The following is an 18,389-nucleotide window of genomic DNA, read 5'->3' as shown; positions in this document are numbered from 1 at the left end:
ACATAGGGGAGTTATACTGCATCAGCAAAGTCTCTTTCAGGCAAAGATTTCAAAGCAGATTGGGGTTTCAAGATGTGCTATCAGAAGGTGTCCAGCAGTGCCATCTTAGGCTGGATTCACACCTATGCATTTTTAGTGCCTTTTGCATTTTGCAGATTTGCACTACAGAACGTGTTCCATAGGAAACCATGTTAAATGGACTGTAGTACAGATCTGCAAAATGCAAAAAGCACAAAAAATGCATTGGTGTGAATCCAGCCTTAGAACTAGCAAAAACAAGTAGGACCCAGGTACTGTCTGGAGAAGTTTGGGCAAAAGTGGTCTGCAGGGAAGAATTGCAGCCAAAAAGCCATACGTCTGACGTGCAAACAAGGATAGGAGACTCAACTATGCACTAAAACATAGGAACTGGGGTGCAGAAAAATGCTCGGGACTGATGAGCCAAAATCTGAAATATTGGTCTACAGCAGTCCGCTGAACAGCTGGAAAGCGGTACAATAAAAAGTGGCTGCAGGCAACAGCGACGTATGGTGGAGGTTCCTTGCAAGTCTAGGGCTGCATTTCTGCAAATGAAGCTGGAGATTTGGTCATGACCAACAATGTTCTCAGTGCTGAGAAATAGACAGATACTTATCCATCATGCCATACCATTCCATTAGGGAGATATGCGATTGGCTCCAAATGTATTCTGCACCTGGACAAAGACATCAAATATACAGCCAATGTCATTAAGAACTATTTTCAGCATAAAGAACAACAAGGGAGTCCTGAAAGTGAAGTTTTAACCCCCACAAAGCCCTGATCGCAACATGAAGTCTGTCTAAGATTACATGAACAAACAGAAGGATTTGAGGCAGCCTACATCCACAGAAGATCTGTGGTTAGTTCTCCAAGATGTTTTGAACAACCTACCTGCTGAGTTCCTTCAAAAACTGTGCACAAGTGTAAATAGAAGAATTGATGCTGTTTTAAAGGGAAAGGTTGATCACTCCAAATATTGATTTGACTTGATTTGGATTTCTCTTCTGTTAAAGTAAAAGTCCACCCTAACACTAAAATACCTGCATCTACAGACATCCACAATCTAACAACCTAACCAGCCCTGTAAAAATAGGATTTTTATAACAGCTTACCTGTAAAATCCTTTTCTTGGAATACATCACGGGACACAGAGCCACAGTAATTACTGTCTGGTTATATGGCACCTTTAGGTGATGGACACTGGCACACCCTAAACAGGAAGTTCAATTCCACATGTAACCCCTCCCCTTACCAGGAGTACCTCAGATTTGTAGCAAAGCAATATACATGTAACCAGAAAGAGGGGAGGGACCTCTGTGTCCTGTGATGTTCTCCAAGAAAAGGATTTTACAGGTAAGCGGTTATAAAAATCCTATTTTCTTGATCGTATATCACGGGACACAAAGCCACAGTAATTACTGTCTGGGATGTCCCAGAGCAATGCCATCTGAGGGGAGGGGACACAACAAAAGTAGGGTGCAATCAGACCTGATGACCTATACTACAGCCTGCAGCACTCTGCACCCAAAGGCGACATCCTCATGCCTGATAGAATCTGGTAAATGTATGGACTGAAGACCAGGCTGCAGCCTTGCAGATTTGAGCCATGGAGGCTTGGTGATGTACTGCCCACGAAGCACTAACAGCCCTGGTGGAGGGCGCTTTGACCTGAAAAGGTGGACCCTTCCTTTCCAAGCCATAAGCTTGAATAATTACCTGCTGAATCCACTTGGCAATAGTGGATTTCGATGCTGCCTGTCCTTTCCTGGGATCTTCCGGCAACACAAACAAGACATCTGTTTTCCGAATCTGAGCAGTAGCCTTCAAATAGATCTTGACCGCTCTCACTACATCCAAAGAGTGTAGTGAGCTTTCTTCCTTAGAACAGGGTTCTGGAAAAAATGAAGGTAAAAAACAATATCCTGGTTTAGGTGAAAACCTGAAACCACCTTTGGCAGAAAGCTAGGAGGACGACGCAATACCACTCTATCCTTGTGAATGATTAAATATGGCTCTTTACAAGAAAAAGCCGCTAGCTCTGATACACTTCTTGCAGAAGAAATGGCTACCAGAAAAACTAGTTTCCTTGTCAAGAGGACCAAAGGAACATGTCGTATCAGCTCAAAAGGCTGTTTCTGTAATGCCGACACAACTAAATTCAAGTCCCAATGGTTCAGGAGTGCTTTAACCGGAGGATTAAGCCGCATTACCCCCTGTATAAAGCTTCAGATCAAAGAATGGGAAGCCAATGGATGTTGAAACAACACTGATAAGGTCGAGACTTGGCCCTTGATAGTACTCAAGGCCAGCTTCATCTCTAGCCCCATTTGCAGAAAGGCAAGAATTCTACCTATGACATACTTCCTAGGATGCCAACCCCTGGATTCACAACAAGAAACATATATGCCTTCCAGACTCTATAAAAAAAAAGACTCTGGAAGCTGGCTTCCTTGCATTAATCAAGGCATGTTTCACTGAGCCTGAAAGCCCACGATTCCTTAGAATGTGGGTTTCAATAGCCAAACCGTTAAATTTAGCGTTTGTAAATTAGGATGGAACACTGGTCCCTGTGATAGCAGATCTGGACATGGTGGTAGGGTCCATGGGTTTCCTATCACCATCTTTACTATTTCTGCATACCAAGATCTTCTGGGCCACGCGAACTACCGACTTCCTTTCCCGCTTGATACTGGGAAGAAGACGAGGTAGCAGCAGAATAGGAGGGAACGCATAAATCAGTGAAAACTGATCCCACGGAGTCATCAACGCATGTGTTCCACATGCGAGTGGATCCCTTGTTCTTGACACAAAGTTGTCGACTTTGTTGTTGAATCTGGATGCAAAATGGATCTATTTCCGGGATGCCCCATCTTTGGCATATAGCCAGGAAGATGTTGGGGTGAAGGGACCATTCCCTTGGGAACTGCTGGTGACTTAGGTAGTCTGCCTGCCAGTTCTATATCCTTGGAATGAAGATTGCCGAAATGCATGGCACATGTTCTTCTGCTCAGGTTAGGATATGGTTTACCTCTGCCTGGGTTGCCCGACTTCTGGTGCCCCCTTGGTGATTGATATAAGCCACTGCTGTGGCATTGTCGGATTGAATCCTGACAGGAGAATTCTGCAACCTGAATGTCCAGGCCTTTAGGGCTAGACGCGCTGCCCGAATCTCTAGAATGTTGATGGGCAAAGTCCTTTCGGTTCTGGACCATTTCCCTTGGACAGATGCTTCTTCCAGGACTGCTCCCCAACCTGAAAGGCTGGCATCTGTTACCACCTTCCAGGTAACCAGTTAGAAGGATTTCCCCTTCTGCAGATTCTTGGATATCCTCCACCAACTGAGGCTCTGGAGCACTTTTGGCGACAAACGCATTGGAAAATCTAGTGCCTGAATCTGTTTGTTCCAGGCCGATAGGATGCTGTTTGGCAGCAGTCTCAAATGAAACTGAGCATAGGGAACTGCTTCGAATGAAGCCACCATCTTCCCCAATAACCTCATACAAAGGCGACTGGAAGGACCTTTCTTTGCCCTGACCCCTTGGACCAGCTCCTTTATGGCGCTGATCTTTGCCTGGGGTAAAAACACCTTCTTTTGGGCTGTATCTATGACCAGACCAAAGTACTCTAATCTTCTTACTGGCTTGAAAAGAAAATTTCTCTAGGTTGAGGACCCAACCTAGGTATTCCAGGTAGTTGATTGTGGTGACTACACTTTGATTCAAGCGGACTACCGACCGGTCTATTAAGAGCAGGTCGTCCAGGTATGCCATTATTGTTATGCCTTGAGTCCTTAATTTGGCCAGAAGTTTTGTAAACACCCAAGGTGCAGTAGCTAGACCGAAAGGCAAGGCTACAAACTGAAAATGAAGTTTTTCTACTTTGAAACGCAAATACTTGTGAGCAGAGAAAATAGGCACATGCAGGTATGTAGGGCCAAAACAACTAGTCGATTACGAAAACCAGTTGCCAACTATTTTCATAATCGATGAATCGGCCAGCCAATTAGTTGGCCTGCATAAAGAATGCATTATTTGTTTACATATCAGGAAATACAGTGCAGCACACATACAGCTCAGTACACCATCCATACATGTCAGTAAGTGCCTGAGAACTTGTGAATGTGTGAGGAGCAATGCCTCATGGGACATGTAGTCCTAGGCAGGAAGTGAGTAGTTCTAAAGGCAGAAGTTTTTTTACCTTGCTATAGAGCCACTCTAAACTATAATTTGCAGCTTGCTATTGGGGCACTCTGAAGGTAGGAGGACCACCCCAGAAAAGGAGAATTAGGGCTGCTTTGTGAAAACATTCTTAAAATGATTTTTTTTTTTTGAAGGAAGACATGATTTTTGTATGGCCAGCATAAGCGACAGCAGGCGCAGGTAGCTTTTATCAAGCCACCTGCTTATGACAAGGGAGTCTGTCATACATAGTATAGATTACACTTCAGTCTAAAAATCGACAAAAACTGTCTTAAATTTTTTTTTTCCTTTAATTAAAAAATTTGCTCTCTGAATCTGATGATATTTACTAGATTCAACCTCTAATAGTATATACAGTACATCTCTTCTGTCATTTATATTTAATACTGCATATAGATATTTAAGAAGAAATTGACGTTTATTTTAAACTTTAAATATTAACTAAAATTATACACCACACTTTAAGGTTATTATCCGATTAATCGAAAAAATAAAATCGACCAACTAATCGATTATGAAAATAATCATTAGTTGCAGCCCTACAGGTATGCATTCTTGATGTCGATTAATGCCAGAAGCTCTCCCCCTTGTAGGATGGAGACTACTGATCGAATTGATTCCCTGCGAAAAGAGCGAATCTTCAGGAACCGGTTTAGATCTTTGAAATCTAGAATGGGTCTGACATCCCCATTTGGTTTTGGTACTGTGAAAAGGTAAGAAAAAAAACCCTGACCCCATGGGTTTTCCACGGGGACCACCATGATCAACTTTTGTGATCAAAGTCGGTCTAACACTAGAAAGAGAGACTCCTTTCTCTCTGGATCTTTAGGGACATTTGACCTGAGGAAACAAGGAGACAGGAATTCTCAGAACTCTAGTTTGTAACCTAGAACTATTGTGGAGACCACCCATCTGTTCTGAAATTCTTCCTGCCAGACCTGCAACGGCAGAAGTCTTCCCCCCACTCGAGCCCCTTTATAAAGAGGCTTTAGCGTTCTGTCTTGCTGGTTTCTTCCCCCAGGACTTATTTTGTCCTTGGGATTGACCCCAAGGTTTACCTCTTGAACCTGACGGTGGAGGCCATCACGACTGCTTGGAGGCTGATGCCCCTGGCACTGGAGAAAGAGCCCGTTTAAATGGAGGGACGTTTACTCTTTTTCTTAATTGGCAAAAAGGTACTTTTCCCACTTGATATTCTTTGGATATATTTGTCCAAATCCTCCCCAAACAGCTTTTCTCCACGGAAAGGAAAACCAGCCAGGAGCTTTTTGCATGGTGCTTCGGCTGACCAACCTTTCAACCATAAGTTTCTACGCATATGCACCAACCCAAGCATAAGGCTAGAGGTTTGAAGAATAGCATCTCTAATTGTGTCAACTGCAAAGCACAAAGCCACTGGCGGTTCAGCTAATTCCTGGACCTGCTGTTCAGGGACTACCTTGAATACCTGTTTCAACTGGTCTCTCAAGGACTGACATACCCCAATTGCCACCACTGCAAGTTGAGCCACTGTACCTGCCAGGGAAAAAAAAAAAAAATGTTTTTGAACAGGAATTCCACTTATTTATCAGTTGGATCCCTAAGCATTTGTGCATTGTCAACTGGACAAGTCAAATTTTTATCCACAGAGGATATAGCAGCGTCAATTGCTGGTATACTCCACATCTTAGTAAATTTTTCCTCCATAGGCTAAAGTGTTGAAAACTTTTTAGGAGGTAAAAAGCGCTCAACTGGGTGATCCCACTCAGAATACATAAGCTTTTCTAGTAACGAATGGACACGAAAGGCACGCAAGGCTCGAGGAGGCTTTAGTGAACCCAAACAGGAAGTGGGCTCTTAAACAGACTCCGTTAAGGGTAGCTTAAAATGTGGAGCGGACCATTTCAGTAAGAAAATGTACCAGCAACTTCTCTGCATGTGAAGCTGAAGCAGATCCTTCCCCACTTGAGTCCTAGGAAGAGGAATCATCAGCCTGTCCATGGTCCCCTGAGGGGGATCCATCTTCCCCCTCCCACAGTTCCTTCGTTTGAGGATCCTGGGTAGTAGTAGTAGTAGGGGACCTAATGAGTTTTCTTCCACTCTGAAGACGTGATTAAAGCCACTAATCTTTCCTCTAAGCCACTCATAGCTGAGGAGAAAACCTGCTCAGTTATATAGACGGGGGCTGAAATGTCAGAAGCAATTGCACCCTCTGATGACCCCAATGGCTCTGACCAGCCTCCTTAGATCGGGATGGTGTTGCAGAGAGAGGGCCCTTAGGACCTAAGGGCAACCCCTTCGTGTCCTTGGTCTTTGTGGCATTTGAACTACCTCCTCTGGTGATAGCGCTGAGCACAAAAGCAGAGGTACCACCAAAAAATGCACCCACTGCTGAGCAATAGTACAGCAACTGTCGCTGCTATTAAGCTCAGCCTGAAGCTTAAAGTAAATATGCCTAGGAATGCCTGTGTCACCAACTCACAAGTGCCCCCCCCCCACCCCCCGTGTCCCTCCTAGCTGTATGCACCTGAAAAAAGGTGCATTTTATAGCTATGCATTGTGGACGCCCAATTCGCCCCAAGGCAGCTAAGCCCCACCCCCTTCCTCCAACCACCCACCACGCCCCCCCACCTATCATTTTAAAATAGAGCGATTTCCCGCGCGAGCGGGCTCCGATCCTGCCCGGACCGCATGAAGGAGGGCTGGGAGAAGAGGAGAGTTACCGAAAGAGGACCGCTGTAATGGCGGCGGGAGCAGCGTGGCACACCGCCATCTAGCGCCATGCTCCCCCTGCCTGGAGGAAGCTATCCATATGGGGGGGACATTCCTGGGAGAAGAAAACCACTCTATCCCACGACTTTACCTGGAGCCTGGGCCCTTTTTAATCGGGGATCCACAGCCCTGGGCCTGTAAAAAGCACCCCGCCAGGAACATGGCTGGAAAAACCAAATACTGGATCCCGGGGTCCAGCTCGCTAAAAAGTGAAGCATTACAGGCAAAACCTTGTTTCTTCAGACATGAGGCCCAGATACCATCCAATTCGGCCTGGAAAAGACACTTTGAATGGATCTGGTTACATGGCTTGCCCCAGTAAGGAATATTCCAGCGGAGCTCAGCACAGCACATCTTTACTCGTAACCAACACCTAAGACACTGGCCAAAAAAAAAAAAAAAAAAACTGAGGTACTCCAGGTAAGGGGAGGGGTTATATGGGGAATTGAACTTCCTGTTTAGGGTGTGCCATTGTCCATCACCTAAAGGTGCCATATAACCAGACAGTAATTACTGTGGCTCTGTGTCCCGTGACATACGATAAAGAAAGGAGAAATCAGTATACATACCTTTTCTGAAGCCGACCCGACCCGATCCCACAGCGAGCTGTTAGCTGCGGCTTCGCTGTTGAGATGGATGCAGAGGACACAGCCGGCAACAGAAGCCCAATAGTAACTCTATGGGTGACGTCACATCCCATTAATTTTACAGCCATTGTTGGCTGCGTCCTCTGCAAAGCTCCCTCTGCTGGAGACCGGATCGGCTTCAAAAAAGGTATGTATACCGATTTCTTCTTTATAGGGCTAGATAGGTTTCACACGGGCGGATAGAATTCAGCTGTTAGCTGCGGATAGATCAAGTTATCTACCGCAGCTAAACTCAGACAATGCTTTCCCTATGGCCCCATTCACACACTGCATTTAGCAATGGTTTCTTTACATGGGGTTTGGTGCGGTTAGAAAAAAAAATAAATAAAATTTGACCGTGTCCAGGACCGATTTATTGCAGCTATCTGCACATAACTGCAGGTAATCGAAGTGTACTATTTCACCTGCAGATAGCAGCGGCAACAAGGAAAGAAAAAACAGGAAACACATCAGAAATGGCAAAAATGTTACAACGCAGCCGCATTTAAAACGCAGCTAATCGCCATGTACAAATGATCGCTGGAGTCTTGGAATTTCAAAATAAGCGGCAGAAAGCAGAACAGCCACCCGTGTGAAAGGGGCCTTAGATCGTGGATGTCTGTAGATGCAGGGATTTTAGTGTTAGGGTGGACTTACACTTTAACTTACGTTCCATTTTGTTAATTGATTAAAAAAAAAAACTATTAACACTCTTTTTGAAAGCATTCTTAATTTACAGCATTTTTTCACACCTGCCTAAGACTTTTGCACAGTACTGTATATACATACATAAATTAAGTAAATTAACTCCCATCTATAGCCTGAGCAAATGTGGTGGTGTGTACTACTAAATGTTATCAGATTTGATATTTACATTCTGGAAAAGTTCTCTAAACTATATGTCCATAATCTCTATACTTGCTTCAAGTATTCAACCCCTTCACAACCACCGTAACAAATATGCGGCCTCACGGAACTGTGCTTTTTTTTCTGTGGGGCCGCATATATGCGTTTCTCCCTTCGTGCTTTTAGCGAGCCACACGACATGCCCCCAGCACAGTGAATGGGGTCTCTCCATGAGCCCCGGGCCCCATACCAATGATCGGGACCTGATTTTCCCAAGTCCGGGTCACCTGATCACTGTGTTAGACCGATTGGCTACCAGTGAGCAGTCACTGTGAAGCATGCCCCTGTGTTTTTTTTCCCCCCTTTCTGTGAATGGAGAGATACATTGTATCTTTGTATTTCCATCCAGAATTTAAAAAAAAAAAAATACCGTATTTATCAGCGTATAACACGCACCGGCGTATAACACGCACCCCAATTTAGTAGGGAATTTTAACATTTAAATGCCCATCCTTGCAGCCTTGCACCAGTGCAGCCATGTCAGTGCAGCCTTAGATCCCCTGTCCTGGGCTTTAAAATCGCCGACCGCAATTTGAAAATGGCGCCGCTGGCGCCGAAATACACAGAGCCGGTCCTCGGCTCTTTCCGGCGGCTCTCGTTCACTTTCGGCTCCACTCGTAGTCCCGAGCGGAGCTATCCGAACCTAGCCGAGTAGGTTCGGATAGCTCCGCTCGGGACTACGAGTGGAGCCGAAAGTAAACGAGAGCCGCTGGAAAGAGCCGAGGACGGGCTCTGTGTATTTCGGCGCCGGCGGCGCCATTTTCAAATCGCGGTCGGCGATTTTGAAACTGTGACAGCTCCGGATCGCAGGGGATCGGCGTATAACACGCACCTGCGACTTTCCCCTGATTTTCAGGGGAAAAAAGTGCGTGTTATACGCCGATAAATACGGTACCTAGATCAAGGTTTGATCTAGGTCAGTACCAGGGTTTGTGTTTGGGTCAAAGGTCAGGATCAGTATTTTAACAAGAATTTTTTTTTCTTTTTTTAATTAGCATTAATGTCAGTTACGTGTTTTAGGTATGACAAAAAAAAAAAAAAAACCCATGTACTATTGCTTCTAGGCTGTACTAGGGGTACAAAGAACAAACATACACATATGTGGTATTGGTCTTTGGTGGTAGATTATGGTAGTAACAAGAAATATACAGATATATATAAAATTTATTTAGCTGTATATTTCTTGTTACTACCATAATCTACCACCAAAGACCAATACCACATATGTGTATGTTTGTTCTTAATATATTATATATATATATATATATATATATATATATATATATATATATATATATATATATATATATATATATATTATATTTTATATATATGTTTTTTTTTGTTGTTTTTTTTTTTTTTTGTTTACTATTTTGGCCCAGTTTTCCTTTGGGGGAAAAAAATAAAAATAACATAATCAGGAGATATCCATAACTATTGACTATAAAATGAAAACCCAATTTGTCCCGAAAAAAACAAGGTATAATCCACTTGGATGCACAAAGTAGTGATAATATGTATGGTTTTACCAATTGTGCTTAGGCTTTTAGATTTGTTTTACCTTTAGGTTTACCTAACCCCTTCACACCTAAAGTGAATTGTTAAAATCTCAAACTTTACCATGTTAATCTCTCACCCACAATCTGTGTATTAAAGCGGTTGTAAACCCGCTTGCACATTTTTACCTACTGGTAAGCCTAGAATAAAGCTTACCTGTAGGTAAAATGAATGTCTCCTAAACCTGTATGGTTTAAGAGATATTCACCTTGCATTCATGCATTTTTTAGGGCATACAGCCGCTTTAACATATCCTAGCACACCACACTATGCCAAGGATATGTGAACATATATTCTCCCCGAGGCCGAGTTCACACTGGTATGACAAGACTGTGGTATGACCATTATCCTACTTTGCCCTGTGATATCAGTCCTCTTCCATCCGACTTAAATTAACAGGAGAAGATTTTGCTTCGATTAAGATAGTCCGACTTGTCTTTTGACCAATCAAAATAATCCCAGTGTGAAATAAATTTCCTTTTCCTACTGCTGTAATCACCATGTCGGATGTCAAAAGTCGGACGGTTAGGACAAGGATCCGACTTCAATGATTTGAATGGGCTGAAAATCGACCAAAGTCAGACCAAAGTAGTGCAGGAACCTTTTCTAAAGTCGGACCAGTTAAGACGGCTCTCATAGGGAACCATTGATTTGTACATGTCATGCGACATGTGCTCCCAAAGTCGAAGCATGTGTCGCCCCAGAGTGAACCAAGCCTAAAAGTCAGCAAGTGACACTTCACTCCGCTGCTTGCTCTCATTACAGCTGGGGCTCCCTGTAGTAATCAGAAACGGAAAAAAAAAAAAAAAAAAAAAAGTGGCTAAAAATTTGATCGCTGTGTCAGCTCTGAAATAGCGAGTACGTCATTTGCAGGCTGACAGCTACATTGTGAAAAATGTAAGACTTCAGCCTGCAGAACACTGCCATCCTCTGGCTGCACTGTTCTACTGCAGTGCCATGTATTAAAGGTTACGTTCATATAAATAAGTGTATGCACATGTCATTGCACCCGAGATCAGCAGATCGTGTGTCAGGTTCTGCCAACTATCAGTACAACTTTCTGCCTCTAGGTCCAGGAAAATCGCCAGCGCCCTCGTAATTCATTAAAGCGGAGTTCCACCCAAAAGTGGAAAAATATATACATACATATAGGGCTGCAACTAACGATTATTTTCATAATCGATTAGTTGGTCGATTGTTTCGATTAATCAGTTAATAACCTTAAAAAAGAAAAAAAAAAAAAAAAAAAAGTGTGTGGCGTATAAATTTAGTTAATATGTAAAGTTTTTTTAAAAAAAAAAAAAAAAGGCAATTTACTCTTAAATACCTCTATGCAGTGGTAAATATAAATAACCAACTATATGGTTAGGGAGCAAAATATCTAATCCACTCTGAGAACAGACAGAAGAGATATACCGTATAAACTGTTAGAGAAGAGATATACTGTACATATTATTAAAGGGTGAATCTGATAAATATTATCAGACTCAGAGATCAAATGTCTTTCTTCAAAAAAAAAAAAAAAAAAAAAAAAAAAAATTTTCATTTTAAGAACGTTTGTTTGATTTTCTAATCGTTAGTGGGGTCAAGTCAAAGTTCATTTTCAACCACAGTGATGGGAAAATTTGGAAATAGAAAAAAAACTTAAGTCAAAGGAATTTTCAGACAGCGTGTATGTGGTTTTCGTTCAGAAATTACATTCATTTTAAAAACAGAATGTTAAAAACAAGTGAAAATTTCAAAACAACATTCTTTCATTCAGCGAATATATAAAGATTTTGTGTCTGAATATTCTCGTCTGAAAATTGATCCGTGTGGCCAGGATAAGGCTCGCTACACACCTAGGCAGTTTGCTTTTGATCTGTTTCTGCAGTGCTTTTTTGTTGTGAGTTTTGATTTTGCGTTTTTGCATTTTTTTGGCCAATTTGTTGTTGGGCAGATTAAACACCACAAATTGCTGCAAAAACGCATTAAATCCTTTTCTGCAGCTTCTCCATTGAAGTATATTGAACCAAAAAAGCACCGTTTTTGTGTTAAAAAAAAAAAAAGTCCCTGACCCTTTCCAAATACGCAGCGGCTGAAAAAAGCATAGATGTGAACGTGTCCAATGGGAAACCATGTTAATGAACTGCAGTGCGCTTCTGCAAAAAAGCACCAAAAAAAAAAAAAAAAAAAATTATAGGTGTGAACCAGGTCTAAGATGTTTAGTAACATGATGGGGTTAAAAAAAAAAAAAAATTAGCCCTTTAGAGTGTTAAAAAAAAAAAAAAAAAGGCGCAGATAATCACTACCGTAAGGGGTTCATTTTTTTTTACTGTAGAACTGTGGTAACATCTACAGTAGCAATTATTTGCTCTTTTTTGTACAATAAAGGGCTTGTTTTAGTTTTTTTAACCCCATTATGTTACTGGCCGATCGATTATGAAAATAGTAATCGATTAATTGTCGATGAATTGTTTCGGCCCTACCATACATACATATACACATATATACACACACATACTTCGTGTTTGGGCATTTTTATTTCTACGGTACAGTAGGGGTAACATGACTGTTTTGTGAACATGTGAAAAGGGGGTGGTATCTGGGGGCCTCCCTTGTTGTTAAAGAGAGTTTCCAGATTCCAATACCAAACCCCCCCCCCACCCCCCATATCGGGCCATGGTGCTTTGCTAGCTAGGAAGGTGTTCCTCTATCTGAACAGTGTCCTGAACACTGCTCAGAAGCTCAATGATACACAGCATAGGTTGCACCCGCTGTGACAGCGGGAAAGTCTCAGTTATCAGTATGACAGCAGGGATTTGCATGCCATTCTCGGGGGTAATGTGCATGGCATACAAGTACAAAATGTATGTTGCAAGTTTTTCTGGGAGTAAATTGCATGCACATGTCCAATACTGGTAAAAGGCAATGCACTGGCATAAAGTGAAATGGGAACAATGGCTGCCAAAGGCACCTCTCACACAGAGCAATTAGGTCTGCCTGAATGCACAGGATTACCACTCAGTACAGCGTTCAGCCCCATAGACTGACAGGTTGCCTACATCAGGGCTGGACATTGCTCCTGTCCCTCTTGAGCACGCTAAAATGCAGCAAGGGAAGCACTGCACACCTAGACAGTCCCATGCGCAAGGGGCCCAAGTGTTCCTCTCAAGTTTGCTATAAAAGATAATTTTCTTTAAAATTATATTTATTGGTAAAAATCTTTCATATGCGATTGTTCTTACTACAATATAGACATGACCCTTTTCAACTTTTTTTTTTTAAACTTAACTTAAGAGTGAACTGAGAGAAATGACAATATACATTACATACTGTACAATAAACCTAACCACACACTGCCAGGTTATACCTTCTTGGTAATTAAACAAAATAAAATGTAAACAACCTGCTACCAGCAAGTGCTTTGTATACTTTTCATATTTCTGTTACACTGTAGAAAAAGCCTAGGTCACAGTGAGTCATGAGAAAAGAACTGTTACACAGAGCATAGGCCCTTATCATACAAAGCCAATGCATGGCTGAGAAAACACGATTACTTCCATTAGGGACATCTAATAATAATAATAATAATAATAATAATTTCTATTATGTCGGACTACACAAAACCTAAGATTATGGGTGCCCAGACCTCCATTATATTGCTTAAAGCGGCAGTAAAGGCTGGCTGAAATAAATAACATTAATAATAATAATTATTATTAAATAATAATAATAATAATAATAATAATCTACCTGCAAGACAATGTCATAATCTGCTAGTATGCATCGCATACTATCATAGTTGGAAAGACAACCTAAAAACAAGGTCCTCCAGTGGCAGTCTGTCACCTCTGACAGGGCTTCCATAGTCACCTGGTCATTTGAATGGCTGAGCCGTGAGGACGTCGCTCATGTGCCTGTGACGTCACCAGCTGCAGAGACAGCAAATATCTCAAACGGTGCACATTTAGTAGATATTCCTTTTACCTACAGGTAAGCTTTATTATAAGCCTACCTGCAGGTACAGGTGTCCAAAAGGTATTTACTACCACATTAAGGCCACTTTCACATTGGGGCATTTTACAGGTGTTTTTGTGCTAAAAATAGCACCTGAAAAATGCCTGTAAACTGCCTTTTCTGCAGCCCCAGTGTGAAAGCTCGAGTGCTTTCACACTGGGGCGGTGCACTTGCAGGACAGAAAAAAAAAAAAAAAAGACTTGCAAGCAACATCTTTGGGGCAGTTCGGGAGCCGTGTATACACCACTCCTAAACCATTGAAATCAATGGCCAGCGTTGCTGAAGCGCCTGCAAAGCACTTCAGCAGTGGCCCTTTTTAACCCCTTTGTTGGCCGCTAGCGAGGGGTTAAAAGCACCCCGCCAGCGGCCAAAAAACGCCGCTAAAAATAGCAGCGCTTTATCGCTACCGCCCGCACTGCCCCAGTGTGAAAGTAGCCTTAGTTGACATCTCAACACCACTAGTGTTGAGTTCACTATAAGTAAGGATGCACCAATGCAATATTTTTTTTTGACAACGGAGTCTTTTTTTTTTTAGGACTCGCTTTTGATTATTATTCTGCAGTCAGCAATGGTGCAAAGCACTGAACAGTAATTTACAAAATTAAACAATTTTTTGAAAATTTTGCATTTTTCAAATGTGAAAAGTGTAAACATATGTTAAAGGTGTAAAAATATCCACGAACAAAAGCAAACAAAAAAAAAAAAAAAAGTTTTAATATAGTTAATAAAATTGAAGGGAAAAAAAAAAATCATCAGGACAACAGGACAATAAGAATTAAAATGGAGGAGAATAAGGAGTTAATTAAGGCTGATTAGAGTAAATTTAGGGTTAAACAGAGGAATAATTTATATATCCAGCACCCTCGTAGTAATTCATTAAAGCGTAGTTCCACCCAAAAGTGGAACTTCTGTATATATACGGGGGGGGGGGGGGGGAGAAGACAGAGGGGGTCTGAATAAACACGCAGAGCAGTAGCTCGGGTGCCCCCATAGCAAGCTGCTTACTGTGGGGGTACTCAGCAGGAGGAAGGGGCCAGGCGAGCAGGCGAGGGACCCAAAAAAAAAAAAGATTATCTGGGCTACTCTGTGCAAAAAGGCAAATGCTTAGTAGCGGCACACTGGACATTTTTACAGCAGCTGTTTTTGGCTTCAGATGTTTTTTTTTGTACAGTCAATAAACTCCCTATCATGCACACATAGGCTGTTATCAGCAGTTTTTGGCTGGGGTGTTTTCTGGCTTTAAAAAAAAAAAAAAAAAAAAAAAAAAAAAAAAAACCCCACAACAACCTTTGGAAAAACTCACCGCAAAGCCACTGGCGTTTTCATAACGTTATTTTAACGTCCAGTGTGCATGAGGCCTAAGCGTTGAGCTTAAAAGGATATCTAAATCCATGCAAAAATAAATTCAATATCATGCAGCATACCAGTGCCTAAATGTGGTGGCTGCCTTTTTTCAGGCTAAACACTTATTTAGAAAGTACAGAAAGCAATGCAATAATCCAAGCCAGGTCAGCAGTCTGGATGACAACCATGGCTCCTTTATAGATACAGTAAAGTATAGCAAATCAGTGTAGCCACCTGGAGGTGGCAAATGTGTTATTCGCAGGTAAAAAAAAAAAAAAAAAAAAAAAAAAAGGGAAAGCCTGGAAAAAAAAAAAAAAAAAAAAAAAATTAAAATGAACCCGGTCAAAATCTAAGGACTGGTAAGCTGCAAAACATTTAATTTCTGTTTTAAAGCGTAACTCCACATTTGGAGAAAAAAAATAAAAAAATACGGACTTGTGTCACAAATATGCTATATTTATTTTTTTGCCATCCCCCGATGCTCACTTGACTCCTCGGCTCTCTCCTCTGGAGAGGAGAGAAATCCGAGGAGTCATGTGACCGCCGGAAAACACTCAGACAAGGTATAAACGGCATCTTTTTTATACTGCAAAGGCAAGGGACACATAGCATTATATAACAGAGGGGATGGCATGCTTATATTATAGATTTGATTGCACCAGGAGGGGAGGATCGTGGAGTGAAACGGAGCTGACCGGCAGGGAGGGAAGGGCACACAGGAGAGCAGAGAGCAGGGCTGCGGATAACGGAGGCACATAAACTGATCACGGTGTCAGGGCTCAGCAGCCATGAGAAACCGTGGTCATTTTACAAGGGGGAGGGCAGAACCAGGCAAGATCAGCCAGGTGTTTTAGGCGTTACGGAGGGCCAAGTTACACAGCACAAGCACTGTGCTGTATAACATGCTTTAAAAAGGAGAAGTCCAGCCTGAGCTTTTTAGGCTGGGCTTCTCTTATGGGTCAGAGGAGTGCAATTCCTTTTGCACTCCTGTGACCCATTTTCAGCGGAGAGCGGTCTGAAATACGCTCTCCGCTGACGTCACTGCCATCAGTCGAGGCAGCGCATCATCCTGACTTCCCAAGTCTGGATCCGCCAGCTGCCTTGATTGATGGCACATAGGAGAAGTACAGTCAAAGCGTGTTTGAGAAAAAAAACCTTCAGCCTTTTTACAACAGGAGTATTAAGTTAAAGCTGAATTCCAACTCTTTGCACTAGAGCTGAATGAAATGATCAATCCCAGCATAGATCATGCCTCTGTACCATGTTGCTCCGTTGTCTGTAAATCCCCTGATATTTTGGGTTTAGTTGTAGCTTTGTATCATGCGACAGCCTGTATATATCCTATTGATAGTCTGTCCCTTTCAAAGCTACTTCCCGCAGCAGTTCTAGACTATAAACGCACCTCTTTGTAGTCTTTCAGACTGTGCAAATGATATAACTTCCTCCACTGCTCTGATTCAATCCCGCCCAGTCACACCTACAGGAAGAGTCCACACACCTCCCAAGTCCCACCTCACAGATGACAGCATTATTCAAGAAGGAAACCCCTTCATATACACTCACGACCACTTTATTAGGTATACCTGTTCAACTGCTAGGTAACACAAATTGCTAATCAGCCAATCACATGGCAGCAACTCAATGCATTTAGGCATCTAGACGTAGTAAAGACAATTTGCAGAAGTTCAAACCAAGCATCAGAATAGGGAAGAAAGTGTATTTAGGTGACTTTGAATGTCGCATGGTTGTTGGTGCCAGACAGGCTGGTCTGAGTATTTCAAGAACTGCTGATGTACTGGGATTTTCACACACAATCATGAGAATGGTCCGAAAAAGAAAATATCCATTAAGCGGCAACTATGTGGATGAAAATGCCTTGTTGATTACAGAGAAGAATGGGCTGACTGGTTTGAGGTGATAGAAAGGCACCAGTAACACAAATAACCACTTCTTTACAACCAAGGTATGCAGAATACATCTCTGAATGCACAACACATCAAACCTTGAAGCAGATGGGCAAAAGACCACACCAAGTGCCACTCCTGTCAGCCAAGAACAGGAAACTGAGGCTACAATTCAGAGTCTCACTAAAATTGGACAACAGAAGATTGGAAAAAAAGGTTGCCTGGTCTGACAAGTCTCGATTACAGCTGCAACATTCAGATGGTATGGTCAGAATTTGACGTAAACATGAAATCAGGGATCCATCCTGCCTTGTATCAACTGTTCAGGCTGGTGGCGTAGGGGATATTTTCTTGGCACACTTTTGGCCCCTTAGTACCAATTGAACATCATTTAAACACTATGGCCTACCTGAGTATTGTTGCCGACCATGGCCATCCTTTTATGGCTACAGTGTACCCATCTTCTGATGGCCTCTTCCAGCAAGATAATACACCATTTCACACAGCTCAAATCATCTCACCACTGGTTTCTTGAACATGATCTCATGAGTTACTGTACTCTAAAGGCCTCCACAGTCACCAGATCCCAATCCAATAGATTACCTTTGGGATGTGGTGAAATGGTAGATTGGCATCATGACTGTGCAGCCGACAAATCAGCAGCAACTGCGTGATACCATATCAATATGGACCAAAATCTGAGGGATGTTTTCAACACCTTGTTGAATCTAAGCCACAAAGAATTAAGGCAGTTCTCAAGGCAAAAGGGAGGGTACAACCCAGTACTACATAATAAAGTGGCCAGTGGATGAATATATAAAGTGCTGTGTAAAACTGTCGGCACTATAGGCGGTGCCTGTAATAAGTAATAAAAATACATATACTGTACACATACAATACTGTAAATTTAATCAAAGCCCCATGTTAGAAAACACGGCCACGGTGCAGCAAAAATTAGCATTTGGCATCAATTACCAATGCAACTCAATCAAGTGAATAGGGGCTGCACAACAACAGCATGTAATGCCTCTGCCCCAAGTGTAAACTAACCCCAATACATATCTAAAAGCTATTATTATAGT

The 18,389-nt window shown here is 42.2% G+C and overlaps 1 protein-coding gene across 1 annotated transcript in view; it reads right to left on the bottom strand.

Moving 5' to 3' along the window:
* CUL3 (cullin 3) overlaps positions 1-18,389 on the bottom strand; it is a 150,166-nt gene that overhangs the window by 111,361 nt on the left and 20,416 nt on the right. The gene's annotated exons all lie outside the window — the stretch shown is intronic.

Source organism: Aquarana catesbeiana, linkage group LG04 (genome assembly GCF_042186555.1).
Source record: "Aquarana catesbeiana isolate 2022-GZ linkage group LG04, ASM4218655v1, whole genome shotgun sequence".
Taxonomy (NCBI): Eukaryota; Metazoa; Chordata; class Amphibia; order Anura; family Ranidae; genus Aquarana; species Aquarana catesbeiana.
The sequence above is the reverse complement of the archived record's forward strand: the minus strand, read 5'-3'. Positions and strand labels throughout refer to the sequence as shown.